Source organism: Equus przewalskii, chromosome 20 (genome assembly GCF_037783145.1).
Source record: "Equus przewalskii isolate Varuska chromosome 20, EquPr2, whole genome shotgun sequence".
NCBI lineage: Eukaryota > Metazoa > Chordata > Mammalia > Perissodactyla > Equidae > Equus > Equus przewalskii.
Window position 1 is genome coordinate 10,471,356 of NC_091850.1, and position 18,130 is coordinate 10,489,485.

General features: G+C 45.9%; 1 long non-coding RNA gene across 1 annotated transcript; it reads left to right on the top strand.

Moving 5' to 3' along the window:
- Positions 1-6,799: 6,799 nt before the first annotated feature.
- On the top strand, positions 6,800-14,725 carry LOC139077908 (uncharacterized). The gene is made up of 3 exons (XR_011530556.1): positions 6,800-7,225; positions 7,622-7,827; positions 11,415-14,725. It is a non-coding gene; the product is annotated as an uncharacterized lncRNA (long non-coding RNA).
- Positions 14,726-18,130: the final 3,405 nt, after the last annotated feature.

Below are 18,130 nucleotides of genomic sequence, written 5' to 3' on the forward strand. Positions count from 1 at the left end.
ACAATGCTATCAAAAATGCCAGTATTCTAAATGCATATACAACATGATCCTAGTTTGTTTTTTTAAAAAAAGACATACAGTAATATGTGCGTCTGTGTGCGCACACGTGTATGTGCGTGTTTGTCTGTGTATACATATAAAAACCTGCACACATACACATCACAACATTAAGAGTGGTTATTTCTGGGTGAATAGATTATGGGTGCTTGTTGCTGCTTCTTTACCCTTTCCTTTATTTTCCAATGTTTCAATAATGCACATTATTACATTTATAGTCAGAAACAAAGATAAAGTGTACACACACACACAAAGTGCCCACAAGGCCCCTCAGGTCCCCCTGAGGTTGGATGCTGTCTGCACGGAGCACACTGGCTGCCTCGTCTTCAGAGGTCAGCGCAGAGCAGGCAGGCACAGCCAAGCGGTGAGAAATACGGATTATAATGCCAATCCTCAACAGCTTCAAAAATGTGCCTGGCTGATTCCAGATGTTTTCAAAATCCAAACTGCATCTAGGAATCTTGATGAAGCATCAGAAGGGAACAAAACAGATGGAATGCCAATCCTACTGAGCATTGCTTGTTTTTGTTTCGTTACGTTTTAAAAGAAATTTCCACCAAGTTAGTATTTACCCAACTACTTTATTCTTCATTTTATTGCTTCTCTAGTAAGCAAGAATGGTGTCTTCTCCTTGAAGGACATGCAACTTTCCTCCCAAGTCTGCAAAAGGGATGTCAGGGGACGCTAAGCTAACACGGGACACACACACTGTCCTTCCATCTAGCCACCCTCAGGTGTCCCTCCACCACGGAGCCACCTCCATGTTTGCTGTTCTCATGAATCAAAATGTCAGAACACTGCAATACTAACAACAACACAACAGTAAGAACTGACATTATTGGATGACTACTATGTGCCAGGCGATGTTCTGAACACTTTCCATATATTAAAGAGCTCATTTAATCCTCATAAGAATCCTCCAAGGGAAGTACCAACACCATCCCCATTTAAAGAGGAGGATGCAGAGGTGTCGAGGTAAGGCAACTCTGCCAGGACCACAGAGCCCGTGAGTGGCAGAGCTGGCGTTTGAACACAGGAAGCCCCAAAGGGGAAACAAGATCGAGAACAGAAGGCTAGTGTGCAGCTCAGGTACACAGCGGCTGACCTTGATGGAAAGGAAAGTTGAACGATGCTGGACAAGCTGCAGGGGAAGTGCATTCCACTGGGAGTAAATCAGTCAAAACAGACAAGAGGATGTGAATTTTAAAAAAACAAGGGAGGAAGTCATGAAAAGCCACTAAATACACACAGAGACAAACAGGTAACGTGACGCAGACAGGCATTAAGTGACAGGGCCAGGGACGTAGTTGAATAAGTCCAACAAGCCATTCTGTGGTGGAAAGGGCCACGGAGAGGAAGCGAGGTGAGTGTGTGAAGATCGGATATGAGGGATGTGAAATAAACAGAGAAATCAGTGACAGAGAGAGGGACTGTCAGCCAAGAGGAAGGAGCGGAAATGCAGGGGGATAAACGCCTCCGCTCTGAAAAAGCAAGAGGCCCAGAACTGGGGAGCAACTGATGGGAAAGGGAACCGCATCATTTCCTTTTCACTGTTGTTTCACCCCTTGCGTGACGTCCTCCTCAGGCTCCCTGCCAAACAGACTGAGAAAGAGGAACTCCTCCCTCAGGGCTTCACGCGCCGTAAAACGAAATGGCGACACACCAGCCACTGTCCCACGGTGCATCGATTTAGGTTGGATGGTTGGTTTTCTGTTACATCCTCTGGGTTTTTAGGGATTCTTGCCATGAATGAGGTGTGATTTCAGGTGAGAAGGTGCTATTCAAAAAGGGAATTCTCTTGCAGAATGATCGTGGCCGTGAAAGAAGATCCCGTATGTAAAGGACATATGTACAGGGCTTGACTCTTAGTGTGTGCTCAATGAATGTGGCCATGAGGAGGAGGGTGTCCCTCTCCTAAAAAGTAGTCAATGGCCCCCACAGTCAATGAGACACAAGTCCAGGCCCCCCAGCCTGGCACTGAAAGCCCTCCACCGGCTAGTCCCCTACTTATATTTTAAAACCTTAATCACAGGATTGATTCACTACATTTTCATCTTGGCAGCTTTAATCCTACTCAGAAATGCCAAAAAGCCTGAGTAAGAAGATTTAAGAATTAAATGGCATGAGTTGCCTTCATTACAGAGCTCAGACATGGATCATGGAAGTTTACCTGCCACGTAACTCCTCCAGGGCCGGGTGGGCGAAGTGAGAAAGCACCAAAGCTGCATCCTGAAATATTGGTCGCATGTAACAAGATGAGATGACATTGCTGGGTCATCAGAGAACAGGTTTCTGTTCAGACAGTGGCAGAATACGAGGGAGACACTGAATTTAAGATCAAAGGAACAAGAAAGGAGAGCAAATGTCAGATAATTTCAATTAGAAAAATGATGCTGGAATATCATGTTTTAAGATAGATGGCCACACGTGCTCAGGCTCAGAAATAAGCAAACAGCCGTGTGTACAGGGCCCACGTGGCAAAGCCTAAGGAATCCGAGGGCCAATAAGAAAAGTGATGCAGCCACTGTTCGCCAGGAAAACTAAGACTAAAGTCACTGCGGTCCATATTCCAGATGCACAAATCTTGTTTTTACCAATCACTCTGTTGACTCAGTGCAAAGAGGCTACTTTTATTTTGTTTTGTTGTTGTTTTGTTTTTCTCCTGGCAGTTTCCGCCGCTGTGCTCAGTCCACATCCTCGTGATTCTATCCCTAGTTCCAAATGTGGGCATGTGACTCAGCCTGCTTGGCCATCAGAATATCACCTTCTTTTGGCCACAGTGATTAGTTCAGAGTTGGGTCTGTGGCCCAGCAAGAACCAATGAGATGCGATAAGACCTTTGAAAGCAGGAGAAAAGGCACCTGATTTTTCCACTGATGACATGCACCTGGCACTGCCCAGGAAGCCAACACTATGGAAAACAGCCAAGAAATGGCAAGAAACTTGGTCCTCACAACACCGTTTGAGCACTTAGATCAGACCGTACCTGAAGCCAATATCTCCTAACAAAGTCAATTGAGTAAGCCAATAAATTCCTGTTTTTCTTAAACCAGGTCGAATTGGGTTCCATCCTCAAGATTGAAATAGTCACAACTAACTGTGACTCAGAAGCTGAGCCTGGAATAAACTTATCTCTGCCAGAGAGGTGGATGGCCCCTGGACAAGGAAGCACACCCAGCATGCAAGAACCTTAACTCCAAGGCTGCGCCACACCAGAGGGAGAGCTGGTGTGGACTCCTAAAGACCTGAGCTCTTAGCACAGACTTGCTGGGAAAATATCCATCCTCCTTTGGATGCAGAGAGACGTCAGGCAGCCAGGAGGGGCAGGAGACCCTCTATATGGCTTCTGTTCCATAATCTGACCAGGGCCAGCCCCTCTTGCGCACTGTCCTCCAACTCAACCCAACCTCTCCAGTGGAACTTGTCTCACTGCTGTTCCCCTGACCACATCGAGTGTCCTCCTGACTCCACAGGTTGGCTCCTCCCTACCTGGCTCTCTCTACCTGCATGTCTGTGAAAAAAATATTTTTGATTGTCTCCTCTCATGAAAGGAGCAGTCCCATAAGAGCAGTCCCAAGCAGCAACCTGTTAAAATTTCAAGCAGAAAGCTATTGCTGCTGCTTCTGATACCGACCCTGATATGAGTTTCCCTACATTAAACCCAGCATATATGGGGTTAAAACCAAAACACTCCTTCCCTGCTTGTTCCCTGGCTTCCTGGCTCCGGAATCCACTATCCTCCATGGAGACAGACACCCCAAGGACAAGCACCTGGATTCGCCATCTCCTCCCCGCAAAGAGATACAGGCTGGTGGGAAAGCTGCTGACCAGCAAGGTCACAGGCTCTCTCCTCTCTGCAAGTGTCTCAAGGCCAAACACAGGCTGGTGGGAAAGCTCTGACCAGCAAGGCCATATGCTCCCCCTCCCCTACCTAAAACCCCTGAATCAAAGCTCTTCCTTTTAGCTGTTTGGGAAGTTTGAGATTTCAGCATTAGCTGCCCTCTCTCCTTGCTCAGCACTGTGCAATAATAAAATTCCTACTTTCTTCCACCACAGCTGATGTCAGAGATTGGCTTGCTGCACAATGGGTGAATGAAGTCACTTCAGGTTCGATATCACTCCTTCCTACCACATAGCCCTTCCGCACCGGGCCTTATGAAGAGAAACGTGTTAATGCATGCGGTGCACATGAACTGACATTCTCAGATCGTCCACGCACTGAGGTGAAACTTATTTATATCTCTATGTGCTCTTTCCTTCACAAGGGAGTCCGGTTCCTACTCGGCAGTGGAAGAATGAAATTTGTCCCAATCCAGTAAATTCAAACCACAATGGCATTTTTTTAGTTACTGCTATTTGAAAATGTACTCCCTCTTGGGTAAATATTCAAATTCAGGTACTTTTGTGCAGACTGACGATGCAGTTTAAAGTGCTCCCTCTGGTTAAACTCTAAGTTACCTCCCACCAGCTCTGGTCTAACTCGCCCTCAGGGGTCACTGGGCAGCAATGAGGGGGAGGTGAGAGTCCTGTGCATGAACAGCAGGGTCACCCCACTCCCAGCCTCCCTGACCTCCAATGAGAGGCAGTCACCAGCCTTTGCTTCCAGAATCATCTGGGCCTCTTGGGAGACTTCTTCAGGCCCTGACCTTGGGCGTGGTGGGAAAGAGGCCAGGTGCCCCTTGGAGACACTCGGCCTCTGCTCTCCAGGAACCCTCCACTTCTCTTTCCTGCTTGTGGTCAGCAGAGGCTGCAGTGGGCTGGGGACCAGCAGGCCAGCCACAAGCTGGGGCCACTTCTCTGATCTGCTCCATGGCTTCCTCCACTCCTGCCTGGGGTGGACTGCGCCTCACCTCATGACCCGGGGGGGGGTGGCCCTTTGTTCTCGGGGATCTGGGGGGCTGGTCATGAAGGAAGGAGAGCACCCTTCACACTCAGTCTCAAATACGGCCGCAAGAAAAAGTCCTTCTCATGGGCTCCATTCCCTGCACAGACAGGCTCCAGAACACGCGAAGCCCCACCTGCTTTTGCGGGGGCTTTGGTGCCTGGTTTCCTCCTTCCTTGTTTTGATAACATCTCATCCTGGGGTGTTTGCTGTCCGCAGAGCTGACACAGCAGGAAGCACACAGATCCTGGTTTATCCTTCTCTGTGTGGACGCTGCAGCTGGAAGCCCAGCTTCAAAGCCTTGCTCTGCCACTTGCTCTGTGTGTGACCATGAACAAATCATTTAACCTCTTCTACCTCAATGTATTCTCTGTAGGTGGGTAATATCATAAAAAAGTCAATAAGTTACGGCATGGAAGGCACTGTAGGATCATTCCTGGCACTCAGTAAGTGCTGGGCCATAATTGCTCACTGAACAAGGCTCGTCTGTGGGGGTCAGGCTGCTGCTGTGTCTGTAGTGGGTTCAAATAATTCAGCCAATGCACCTCCTCTGTAGGCTGACCCTGCATGCCCAAGTGAGATGACATTAGTGGCCTTCAGCAGGACTGGAGACCTGGCAATCTCTGAAGAGACTGCCCCACTTGGGTCCTGGGATATCAGCCAAGCTGCTTTTCTGAAATCTGGATTTGTAATTTTTAATTGCTCAGTCTTGGTTTTCTGGCCCAAAGAACAGAGCTTCCTGTCCCTGGAGCCCTCCTGAGAGCAGTCTTCCGCCTTGACAAGGAAGGCCATTGCGCCCTGGGGGTTTCCTCAGATCTGAACATCTGCTTCCCACGGCCACAGGCAGGGCACTAGGATAAATCACACAGCCCTGGCAACTGCAAGGGGGCTGCAGACTTCCCGAACAGGATTCTTTACCTGTTTGAAGGCAGCACAGTTCTCATCTTTTGCTTAGACAGCAGGGAGATGCAGAGAATCTCGGTTAGCAGAGACAAGCTGGGCAGCTGGAGTGGGGCAGCATTGCGCCCTGGGGGTTTCCTCAGATCTGAACATCTGCTTCCCATGGCCACAGGCAGGGCACTAGGATAAATCACACAGCCCTGGCAACTGCAAGGGGGCTGCAGACTTCCCGAACAGGATTCTTTACCTGTTTGAAGGCAGCACAGTTCTCATCTTTTGCCTAGACAGCAGGGAGATGCAGAGAATCTCGGTTAGCAGAGACAAGCTGGGCAGCTGGAGTGGGGCAGCCTGCCAGAGCCTGTGCCCCGGCCGGCCACACGTACACTGCGCACCGCAGGCATGTGCCTAGGCAAGACTGGCCTCAGCAGCTGGAAGAGGAAACACCTCTCCTTTTCCCGGGAGTTTTTGGAGTACAGTCCCAGGGAGCAGCCAGGGTGGGCTCCGGCAGGTCTTATTTTCTTTCAGACAATGCACGCTCATGCAAATCCCTAAAGAGAGACTGTGCACATGCGTCGAGATGGGGCACCCTGCGTGCATGCATGGGAAGGCTTGGAGAAGGACGGAACAGGGCAGAGTCTGAGAAGGCCACACAGCAGGGGGGAGAAAGGTGGGATAGTGGCCTGGCGGGTATGAGTGAGGCGGCAGGGAGTGGAGACGGCAGATGGATGGATGGCAAGGGGCTGTGAGATGACGTGGTGAAGAGCATGGTCCCATGTCAGGCAGCCTGATTGACACCCCAGCAACACCAGAGAGCAGCCATATGACCCAGGGCAGATTACCTGGCCTTTCTAAGCCTATTTTCATATCTAGAAAATGGAGGAAATAATCTCATATGGATACTGTGAGAATCAAATTAAATAGTACTGCCATCGTAATTATTTTCTCATTGCTATTTGCTAGGTTATAATTGTGGAAGCAGAGTGAAGAAAGGTATTCTTTGAGGAATAGGACCCCCTACTGAGTGGCTATCAAACTGAAGAATCTGCCTTTTGTACGATTTCCAGCGACGGTAGAATGCCAATATATTAGTCCACAGGGGGACGTACAACTTCAGGGGAGACCAGACCCTTGTGCTCCGCCAACACACACTGTCTCTGAAGATGGGCTCCGGGGCGACGACAGCACAGCGGAGTTGGCCCAAGGCCCTCCTTCCCCTGGACTTCATGACTGATAACCCCACCTCTGGGGAGTCTGATGTTCTGGTATGACACGTAGGGACCACACTGGAAGTTACGCAGCGGATGATGTGTAATTTGATGTGATCTAATGGAGCGAGACAAACGTGGTTTGGGACTCTGCACGTAAGAATGAGAAGACAGGGGAAAGGTAAGCGGGAGGGAGGGACAAGGGAAAGGAGAGAGAGGAGGAGGAGAAATATCCAAAACCCGAGTTGCCAGGAGGGTTGAACTGCATGAGCTTTAAGCCACAGCCAGCCAGCAGCAGAGAACAAAATTCAGTCAAGTGTCTGCTCAGCCCCTGGAGTCTGGGTGGTCAAACCAGATTATATCTCTCCTGTACACCACATGGGGTTTGCTTCAATGTCATTTTAAATGGTTTATTGTGGGAGAGGGTAACCTCAGTGAAAGAATAGGAATTATACACATATTTCAGGACACTGAAAGAAGTGTAGATGGAGGTATGCCTCTTTCTTTCTTTCTAACAATGGAAAATTGTGATTTCTGATAACAAAAAGATGGTCATAGTGTTTTATGTTCACTGCAGAGGAGACCCCGGAATGGCCTGCCCAAGCCCGCATCACCAGTCCTCAGGAAGACGCTCACCTGTGGGCACAGCTGGTAGGCTCTGGGTCAACGAGCTGGGCCTGCTGGGACCTCAGGGGCCATTGCTAGAGCTGTAAGAGCCTGAATGGAATGTGCTTGTCAGCGGCCCTTGTCAAGAGGGCTGCCAAGCCCTTGCTGGCGACAATGGTGAGTTTTCTCTAGGACCCCCTTGGTTGGGCCTAAGTCCAGCTCACTCTGCTCTTCGTGGGGGAAGCTCTGAGGGGACAGTGCTCCTCTCCACCCTGCCCTAAAAGCCAGTCCAGGGCACCCGCATCACATCCTTGCTGCCTAATGAAGAGCCACAAATTCCTCAGAGCTGCTGGTGGCAACTGTGCAGGAACTTTATCACGGCCTTCCTAACCTGCTGCCCTCCCACGCCGGTTAGCACTCGGCTCCCATACTTGCTTTTGGCTCCCGTCTATAGCTCTCATCCAGCTCTTTGGACTTGGAGCTCCCGGGTAAGAGTCTGACCCTGAGCACTCTCTCAAGACTGGGTGGTCCACCCTGGGTGTGCTAGAGAGAAGCATCACAAGTTTTGGTTCTTGGAGTAAAACTCTGTGCTCTGGGCCATGCCACCTGGAGGTGTGGCTGGGCTGCCAGATTAAAACTGCCGAGCTCTCTCTCTGTGCTTCTGTCTGTGGAGGAAGAGATGCAGGTGCTCCTAGAACAGAGGAGGCCTTCCAACATCTCCTGTGTGTCTTCTGATAATTGTAACAAGCAGTTAGATCTCTCTTGCTAAAAAGAATACAGCTGGAAGCTTTTAATGCCCAGGCTCCACAGTTGAAGAGTCAGCTAAGAGGCACTGCTTCTAAAGGAAGCAGATCTGGATGCATCTTGTGAAAGAAGAGTCTAGTCAAGTGTTACGATAAAGCCAGAATAGGAATCAGAACAGTCAGAACCAATGAGGACGTGCTTTCACTGTTCTTTGATGTCCATCCCTTCATGTATCTTTTTTAAATGCAGCACTTAGTAAATGCTTACATAGCATAGCTATTTCCTTAGGGAAAAAGGTATTGAAAATTTTACAAATCTGATTTGAATTTCATATACTGAAGTACATTTCTAAGTATTTATTCCAGTGGTTAGAACCCTCTGTGCATTAGAAATAACTAGGAAGCATATTAAAAATACAGATTTTGAAGCCCCATGCTCACTAATTCTGGGCCCAGGCATGTGTTGTATTAGCATCTACGATGTTTGAGAACCATGAGTCTAGTCTCTCAGACTTTAGAGTACATATGAATCACCTGGGCATCTTGTTAAAAAATACAGATTCTGGGACCTGCGCGGTGGCGTAGTGGTTAAGTTTGCCTGCTCCACTTTGGTGGCCCCGGGTTCAAAGGTTTGGAACCCGGGCGTGAACCTAGCACCATCAAAACATGCTGTAGCAGTGTCCCACATAAAATAGAGGAAGATTGGCACAGATGTTAGCTCAGGGCTAATCTTCCTCACACACACACACACACAAACGGATTCTAACTCCATCTGTCCAGGGTGAGGCCTGAGATTCAGTGATTCTAATAAGCTTTCCAGTGAGGCTGATGCTGCTGGTCCACACATCACACTTGAATAGAAAGCATGGACCATGTGACCAGCTGTAACCACCCACCTGATGGCAGCTGGGCCCCAGGTGGAGATAGGGCACCTGAGAGAAGATAATCAGACTCCTCAGGACTGGATTCCTAACATAAGTCATGGAGGGATTAACAATGGGTTTTACACACATCATCTCAGAATCTGCATATAAACTGCACAAGATCAATATTATTTTATTGTTTTTTATGGACAAGAAAACCAAGACTCACAAAGTCATACAGCTAGTAAGTGGCTATATTGGGTTTCCATTGCTGCTTTACAAATGACCACAAACTTAGTGGCTTAGAACATGACAACGTTATTACCTTTCAGTTTTAGAGGTCAGAAGTCCTAAAATCAAACCATTGGCAGAGCTGTATTCCTTCTGGGGGCTCTAGGAGACAATCTATTTTCTTCCTGTGCAGCTGCCAGAGGCCACCTGCATTCCTTGGCTCACGGTCCCTTCCTCCATCTTCAAAGCCAGCGACACCCCGTTTCTCTGACCCTCTTTCCTCACTACATCTCTAAGCACAGTTGGGAAAGCTTCTCTGCTTTTAAGGACTCATGTCATTAGATTGGACCCACCTGAGTAACACAGGATACTCTCCCATCTCAAGGTCTGTACCTTAACCAAATCTGCAACGTCCCTTTTGCCATATAAAGTAACAGATTCACAGTTTCCAGGGACTAGGGTACAGACATCTTTGAGGGGTCATTTTTCTACTTACTACAGTGGAAAACTCAAGATTTGGAGGCTGGAATCAAGTTCAGACCTGATTCCGGAGTCCATGCTCCTTCCAGCACACAGCTCAAAACAGCAGCTCTATTGAATGCTGTTGTTGCTGTGTCTTCTGGAGGCCAAATCAAGAATGAAGCATGTTTCGTGCAGCTGTAGGCAGTTTGAATTCCATTATCATTTTCAATTGAACTAAACGGTGCCAAAGTAGATTTTGTTATTGCAATTCATTTTACATTCTCCTGAGGCTCAGTGAAACCCAGTCCTTCTGTGCAACTGCAATACATTGTGATAATACACAAACATCTAATTGTGGTTCCTGGCCATTATTTAACCTAACTAAAAAATAAGATGGAAACCAAGGAACATCTTTAAGATTTGGTAATGAATTACTTATACTCCCAAACAACCATTTTGAAGCAAGATGAGTAAATGAGCCTTAAACATTCGACTCCCTTGCAGGGAACTTGATGACTACTGAGGGGCTGTGCTCACCAAGTCACTCAGGCTCCCTGCTGCTGCGGCAGCCAAGCGCTCCTGTCTGCAGAGATTCAACCCCTAAACTAGGCAAAACTCATTCCACACCTCCTGGGTGCATCCGAACTAGGTTTTATATATATATATTTTTTAAGATTTTATTTTTTTCCTTTTTCTCCCCAAAGCCCCCCAGTACATAGTTGTATATTCTTCGTTGTGGGTCCTTCTAGTTGTGGTATGTGGGACGCCGCCTCAGCGTGGTTTGATGAGCAGTGCCATGTGTGCGCCAAGGATTCGAACCAGCGAAACAGTGGGCCGCCTGCAGCGGAGTGCGTGAACTTAACGACTCGGCCACGGGGCCAGCCCCTTAGGTTTTATATTTAGAGCAGCAAATCTAATCCACAGCACTGGGGCTCACAGTTATTGGACACGTTATCCTCAGGACAATGTGAACACAGAAATATTTAGCGTGGATTCTCTTAAATCTGTCTGTTAGAGGTTGAATTGTGTCCCCCTCAAAAAGACTTATTGAAGTTCTAACCCCCAGTACCTCAGAATGTGGCCTATTTGGAAATGGGGTCATTGTAGATGTAATTAGTTAAGATGACTGGTGTCCTCATAAGAGGCAAGAGGCTCAGGGGAGAAGTTGCCCGCGTGACCACAAAGGCGGCAATTGGAGGGATGATCTACAAACCAAGGAACACTAAGGAGTGCCGGCACCCACCAGTAGGTAGAAGAGGCAAGGAAAGATTCTCCCCTATGGGTTTCGGAAGGAACCAACACTGCCAACAGCCCAGTTTTGGACTTCTAGCCTCCAGAACTATGAGGGAATAAATTTCTGTTGTTCTACGCCACACAGTTTGTGGTGCTTTCATCACAGCAGCCCTAGCAAACTGATAAGACGTCTTTCAGGACATTATTACAACTTATGTTTCTCTCGTTACAGAATGGATGTATCTCTGAAAAGGTGATGAAAACAGATCAGTGACCAGAATGTGAGTGGAACACTGGAGAGGTAGTCTCAGAGAATGATTCTGACTACAAGATGTTACTTAAAACCACAGAAATCTTGCCCAGACCCTCTTCATGCTAAAGTTGAATTTCCCAGCCTGTAAAGAAGTCTGGTTTCAGGAAAAGGTTCTAAAACGACTTCATAGAGCATGGACCCCAGAGACAGCTCAGTAGGGGCAGCAGCAGTCCAACGAAGACTCGCTCACTTGTAGAGCATCGACTACGCACCAGGCACTGTGTAGGGGCTTTACAGACATATTTTTTCCAGACTATTAGTCCTCCCTTTTGTAAAACAACAAAAAAACAACAAAAACCCTTTTCCTTTAGGCTGTGACCACCTGCAGCAGGCGGGAGAGGGATGACTAATATAATCAAATGGAACTCTCTTCCATGGCCCCATGCTGACCCTTGTCATCACTGAAACCGCTCCTTCTTCTGAATCAGTGACCTCAGTATGTCCGTCTCCCACCGTCTCCTCCTGCCAGTCCTTCCAAGTTGCTTATCCACCACTCCTGCAGCCACGTTCTAACCTCGTCAGCACCTGCAGTCCACTGAACCTCCTATTCACCCCATCATATATATGCCTTCCCCTATCCTCACTTGCTTTTTATGCATCGTAGAATCCCTGGTCCATCATCAGGCCCTGCATTCCTGCATCTGCTGAGTTTTAGTGGCACAATGCTGCTGGAGGAAGTCACACACCAGAGAGCTGCGTCTCACTCTGAATTCACTGATTCCTCTCAATAATTAGATATTACCTCTTAAATAGTTCTCAAATTACTCGTCTCTTTCCATTTTCACCATTACCACTGTTAAAAATGATTAAAGACGACAATTTAGGCGATACAAACAAACTTTATTTAACACAAAGCATTAAAGCTCATGAAGTGAGTAGTCTCTATTCCTAAGGGTCCAGAGAACTGCAAAATGGCTGGAAGCCAGGAAGCTTTTATGGGATAAAGAAGAAGGAACAAGGAAGAGAAAAACAGAGAGTGAATAGGGAACAAGGAAGTTGGTACAGAGCCCAGAGCTGGCTTCGTATTGTTACCGAAACCGAAGTGGGTTCCTTCCTGGTGAGTTAAATCAGACTCTCCACCAGAAGGAGTTGTCTCACAGTAAAGTATATTTGTGGCAAATAGGAGACCACGAGGAATCATTTCCAGAGTTCCGGCGTCCCCGAAGAAAGGGAAGCAGGGACATTTATTTCGGATGGGGAATGAATATTCAAAAGGGAGAGATGGGTATTCGCTTGCGCAGGCTCAGTTAGAAGACATTCTTCCACACACACTGCGGGTTACAGTGATAAGGCCTAAGCTCCTCCTGGAGAGATCTTAGCATTAAAAATAAGGCAAAGGTCATAGGTGTAGCTCTTGTGGTGAGGCTTGGTCTGGTTCAGGGAGGGTGGTGATGACATCTCCTTAACAGAACAAAAGGAAAACGAACAATTTGAAAAAGCAGTTAAAATATCCGCCCCACCCTTGAGTTCCTTGGGGTAACTAGCTGGTGACTGTTTGGGGGCTGGCTGAGTGGACACACTGCGTTTCTGGTCAAGAAGAACATTCAGAGGAATGTGAAAGTCTTCTAAATTTCATTTTGCTGACGTGGCTTTCTGGGCTGGAGTGGCTCCATTCTAGGCCTAGAAATGCATTCCAGGATCGCTTTAATCCAACCTGCCGTCATCTCTGTCTGAGACTCATAACAGCTTGTGCAGGTTGGCCTGCAGTCACTCATCATCTCCCTCCCACCCCGTCGTCCCCCATGGGTTGCAGTCAGGATTCTGACTTTAAAATGCAAATGTGCATGTTACTGCCCACTCTCCCTCAGCCTCCTATCGTTCTTAGGATAATGACAAAAACTGAACTTGGCCAACAAGACTCTACGGGGCAGGTCCCCCAATGCACTTCCCCTGCTCTTCCTGCTCCAGCCACATGGGCCCCCGCAGCCTTTCCCATGCTCCCTCCTTCACGCTTCCACTGAGCCCCTTGTATGCTACTCCCTCTGATGAGAACACTCACCATCCTACCCTCCACGCCCAGTCACCTCCTTGTCTTCACATCTCCCCTCCATCATCGCCTCCACAGAGCAGCCCAGCCTTCTCTGACCCCCTGAGGTCCGATCTGCCTGTCAGATGCTCTTAGAGCTCAAGGTCACAGTTCCATTTTTAACTTACAGGCTTATGTGATGGATGTCTTTCCCAGCAGACTGAAAGCTCAAAACAAAAACAGTCTAGCGTGCTTTTGTTTATCATTGTATCCTTAGCACCCAGCATAGTCACATGTAGGCACTCAATCATTTGTTCAATGAAAGTTGAATGAATGATGTTTAATTTTCACAATCACCTGGAAAGGAAGCTATTATCCCCATTTTACAAGTGAGAAAAATGAAGAAGCTCAGGAAAGGTAAATTACTTAAGTTGTAGATAATCAGAGACTCACCTAGTTTGTCTGATTATAAAGCTCACGTTCTTTTCTCTGTACTCAATTTCTCATGATACTCAAATGTCACAAAATATTCTACGCTAAAACTACAAAAGGTGGGGTCAGAGACAGCATGGTGCTAAATGAAGGTGAGAAGAGAGTCCTGTGGGATGCTTGGCTCTCAAAACTGCACCCAAGGCACCTCTACTGAAAAACCTTTGGGCCAGTCCAGTGGCGCCACGGTTAAGTTCTTGTGCTCTGCTTTGGTGGCCCGGGGTTCGCTGGTTAGGATCCCAGGCATGGACCTATGTATTGCTTATCAAGCCATGCTCTGATCTTAGCTCAGGGCTAATCTTCCTCAAAAAAAAAAAAAAACCTCTTTACCACCCAAAAAGCAATTGATCTATATCAAAAGCATGATATTAATAACTTCTCAATATCAGTAACTCTTCATCTAGTAATTCTGTTTCTAGCAATTTTAAGAAAATTTTGAGAGGTACACAAGAATTTATGCACAGGATGTTCATCACAGTAATATGTTCAAACACATAACTGTTAAATTACAATACATCCTTATAATGAATTTTTTATGCAGATGCTAAATACATAGTTTTAAAGAATACTTAAATGACATGAGAAAATGGTTAAATATAACACTCAGTGAATGAAAGCGAGGTAGACTAATAAAAGGACACTAGTATGACCCCAATTTTGGTGGCATGTGTTTCTATCTGTTCACTGTGAAGAAAAATAAATAGAAATATAGCAATATGTTAACTGGTTATCTCTGAATGGAGGAAAAAATGTTATTAAAAAGCAATTGACCACATTATTTGCTCAAAAGGTTTTTCTTGTATTTCTTCAGTTTTTTGACTGCTACTTCTAAATTATTTCAGAAACAAAACCATTAGTGTCTTTGGGGATTTTCCCTTCTACTAATGTTCATTTTTTAGATTATTTGTATAATGGAAGGCCATATAAAGAGTACATTGGACTTTGTTTCAGTTCCAACAGAAAAAGAGCTTGGAAGTTGTCACTCCAGTCCTTACAGAAAAAAACTGGACAAACTGAAAATCAATGACTTTTCTTGGACTCATCAGAGAACTGAGTTTACAGGGCAAACTGTCTCCCCAAAACGTGGAGAGACAGACAAATCTGGAGTCACAGCCAAGATCTACTTACCTGGAGCAGAAGTGCTGGAGCCATAAACTGGTGGGATCAGCAGTGGGAACCAGTCTTAGAGGAAGCGCTGCTTCAGTGAGCATTACCTCTAGGAAACCCACTGGTTTCTTATGGTGAAGATCAGAGGAACATTCCCTCATGGTCTGGCAGGTGGAGGGGAAGAGTAATGCTTGTGAAATATGCCAAGGGCTTTCTAAATAACAGAGATCTACTCCCGAGGGGAAAGACTTTACCAGAGCTTTGTCCTAAAGCTGTGGGGAAGGGCATTCCTCTCACTCCAGCCCCTTCTAGCCTTCCCATCTCACCTAAGACGGATGGGAAAGCTACCATATGTGATGGTCACGTGCCAGAGACTCAAGCCCACTAAGAGACTTGAGACTTAATCATAAGATTAGAGATTACTCCTCTCCCACATGTCTCACCAACATACCAACAGGGCTCCAGTGCAACAGTGGATTGGTGCTTACAGATCTGCAAGACACTGGTTCTCTCTGAGAAGGAGAACTTACGGAAGCCCAAAGAAGGGAAATAAAAACAAGCACCCTAGAGGAATTCAAAGCCTCTAGCACCAAGAGCTACAACAAACATGAAACAACCCAACTCCTAGCCCAGATGAACATACAGCTCACACTAGAGGCCTATTCATCTCAGTTCCTATTACCCAATACAATATGTCCAGCTTTCAACAAAAAATTACAAGCCAGGCTAAAAGGCAAGCAAAAAACAAAGTCTGAAGACAGGAAACAAGCATCAGAACCAGACTCAGATATGACACATATGTTGGAATTATCAGAAAGGTAATTTAAAATAACTGTGATTAATATGTTAAGGGCTCTAACAGAAAAAGTATACAACATGCAAGACCAGATGGGTAACGAAAGCAGAGAGATGAAAATTCTAAGAAAGAGTCAAAAGTAAATGCTAGAAATCAAAAACACTGTAACAGAAATAAACTGAAAAAATAACACCTACCCATATCATATTCAACCTTCAGAAAATCAAAGACAGAGAAGTATCTTGAAAGAAGTCAGAGGAGGGAGGGAAAATCATTTTACCTATAGAGTAATAAGGATAAGAATAACAGTGGGCTTCTTCAGTCACCATGCAAGCAAGAAGACAGTGAAGTGAAATATTTAAAGCGTTGAAAGAAGAAAAACCACCAACCTAGAATTCCATCCCCAGCAAAACTATCATTCAAAAGTGAAGGAGAAATGAACACTTTCTCAGACAAGCAAAAACTGAGGGAATTCATTGCCAGAAGACCTGCCTTGCAAAGAAATGTTAAAAGGAAAATTATATGGGAAACTTGGATCAACATAAAGAAAAGTGTCGGAGAAGAAATTAATGAAGATAAACTCAAATCTCTGATTTTTAAAATTAATTGATCTAGCAATGTATTGGGTGATCATAACATATGGGTAAGTGAAATGAGTGACAGCAACATCATAAGGGATGGGAGGAAGGAACTGGGAATACTCTGCTAAGGTACCTACACTACATGTGGAAAATAGTGTTATTTGAAAGTGGACTTAGTTAAAAATGTATATTGTAAACCTCGGCAGCCACTGCCACTTTTGAAAAAGAAATAGTTGACAGTACATTGGCGTAGGCTACAGGGACCAGGGCTATAGGCCTTACCTTTCTGGGCCCATTTCCTCATCTGTGAAATGGTAAGGTTAGAATAGATTCTCTCTCTCCGATTATTTTTCTGCTCTGAAATTCTGTGACTAAAAAAACTAAAATAAAATACATTTAAAAATCCACCTTCTTCCTTTAAGTATATTTACAAGGAATGATATCTACAAGGAGGAACCTTTTGAAAGGAAAAACCATCTTTTATAATAATCAATTCCTTAACCTATTACTTCAGTAATTTGGTTTCCGTATTTCCACACTGAGTTGCCTTTAGCAGGTGTCTCTCGTAACTATAATGAAATATTGGATTTGCTCACCTGCTTCAGCGTTCCTCAATGCATTGTGCTGCGAGTATGGAACACACAGGCTGGAAGGACAAGGCCATTTCACAGAATTGATTTCACTGCCAGAGACAGCACAAGACGTGCCTTTCAATACAAAAAAGAAAGAAACCAAGCTGCCTTCCTGGCCTAAATCGAGCTCATAATTAGTTTGTGATTACCTCCAGATCCATCGATAGGCTTTCCTTCCCTGGCTAGGTGTCAATACACTTCTGAGCTCAGTACACACTTTTATGAGCTACAACTTGCCTGTCAGTCAAAAAGTTTTGCTCTTCTAAATTATTGCTTAAGTTGCAGAGTTCATTAAAAAAGAAAAAATGGGGGCTGGTCCCGTGGCCGAGTGGTTGAGTTCGTGCACTCCGCTGCAGGCGGCCCAGTGTTTCATTGGTTTGAATCCTGGGCGCAGACATGGCACTGCTCATCGAACCACACTGAGGCGGCGTCCCACATGCCACAACTAGAAGGACCCACAACAAAGAATATACAACTATGTACTGGGGGGCTTTGGGGAGAAAAAGGAAAAAATAAAATCTTTAAAAGTTGTTAAAAAAAAAAAGAAAAAATGTCACTTGGGGCTAGCCTCAAGAGCTATGGAAGTGACCTGCCCCTGTCAAAATGAGAGACTCATCTTACTCCAGGTTAAGCTTCGAGAAAAACAAAAAGCTCAGTTGCAGGTTTACTCAATCTCATCACCAGACTTTCCTGCTCTAACCTCTTGCAATAAAAATCCCCAACAGGCAGAATTTTAGCCGTAAGGCCAATTTCCAACTTTAAAACCCTCTGCTTAGCGGCAGACAGACATAAACACGTTAAGCCTCACTGGACTCATACCTGTTTAAAAGTTACTTGCATTCTATTTTGCCCTACTGGGAAATTAAAGTGGCATGAAAATCAATGTTTCAGTTTGAAGGAAAGTAGGGTTGGATGACCAGACATTGATACGTTCCCTCCTGGATGAGACAGTTCTTCAAAGCACACTTGGCTAAATAAATTCCAACAGGCCCAAATGAGTTGGGTGCAGGCATTAGCTGGAACAAGGAGCAAATCTTCCTGCTTATTAAAGATTTTTGGTTAAT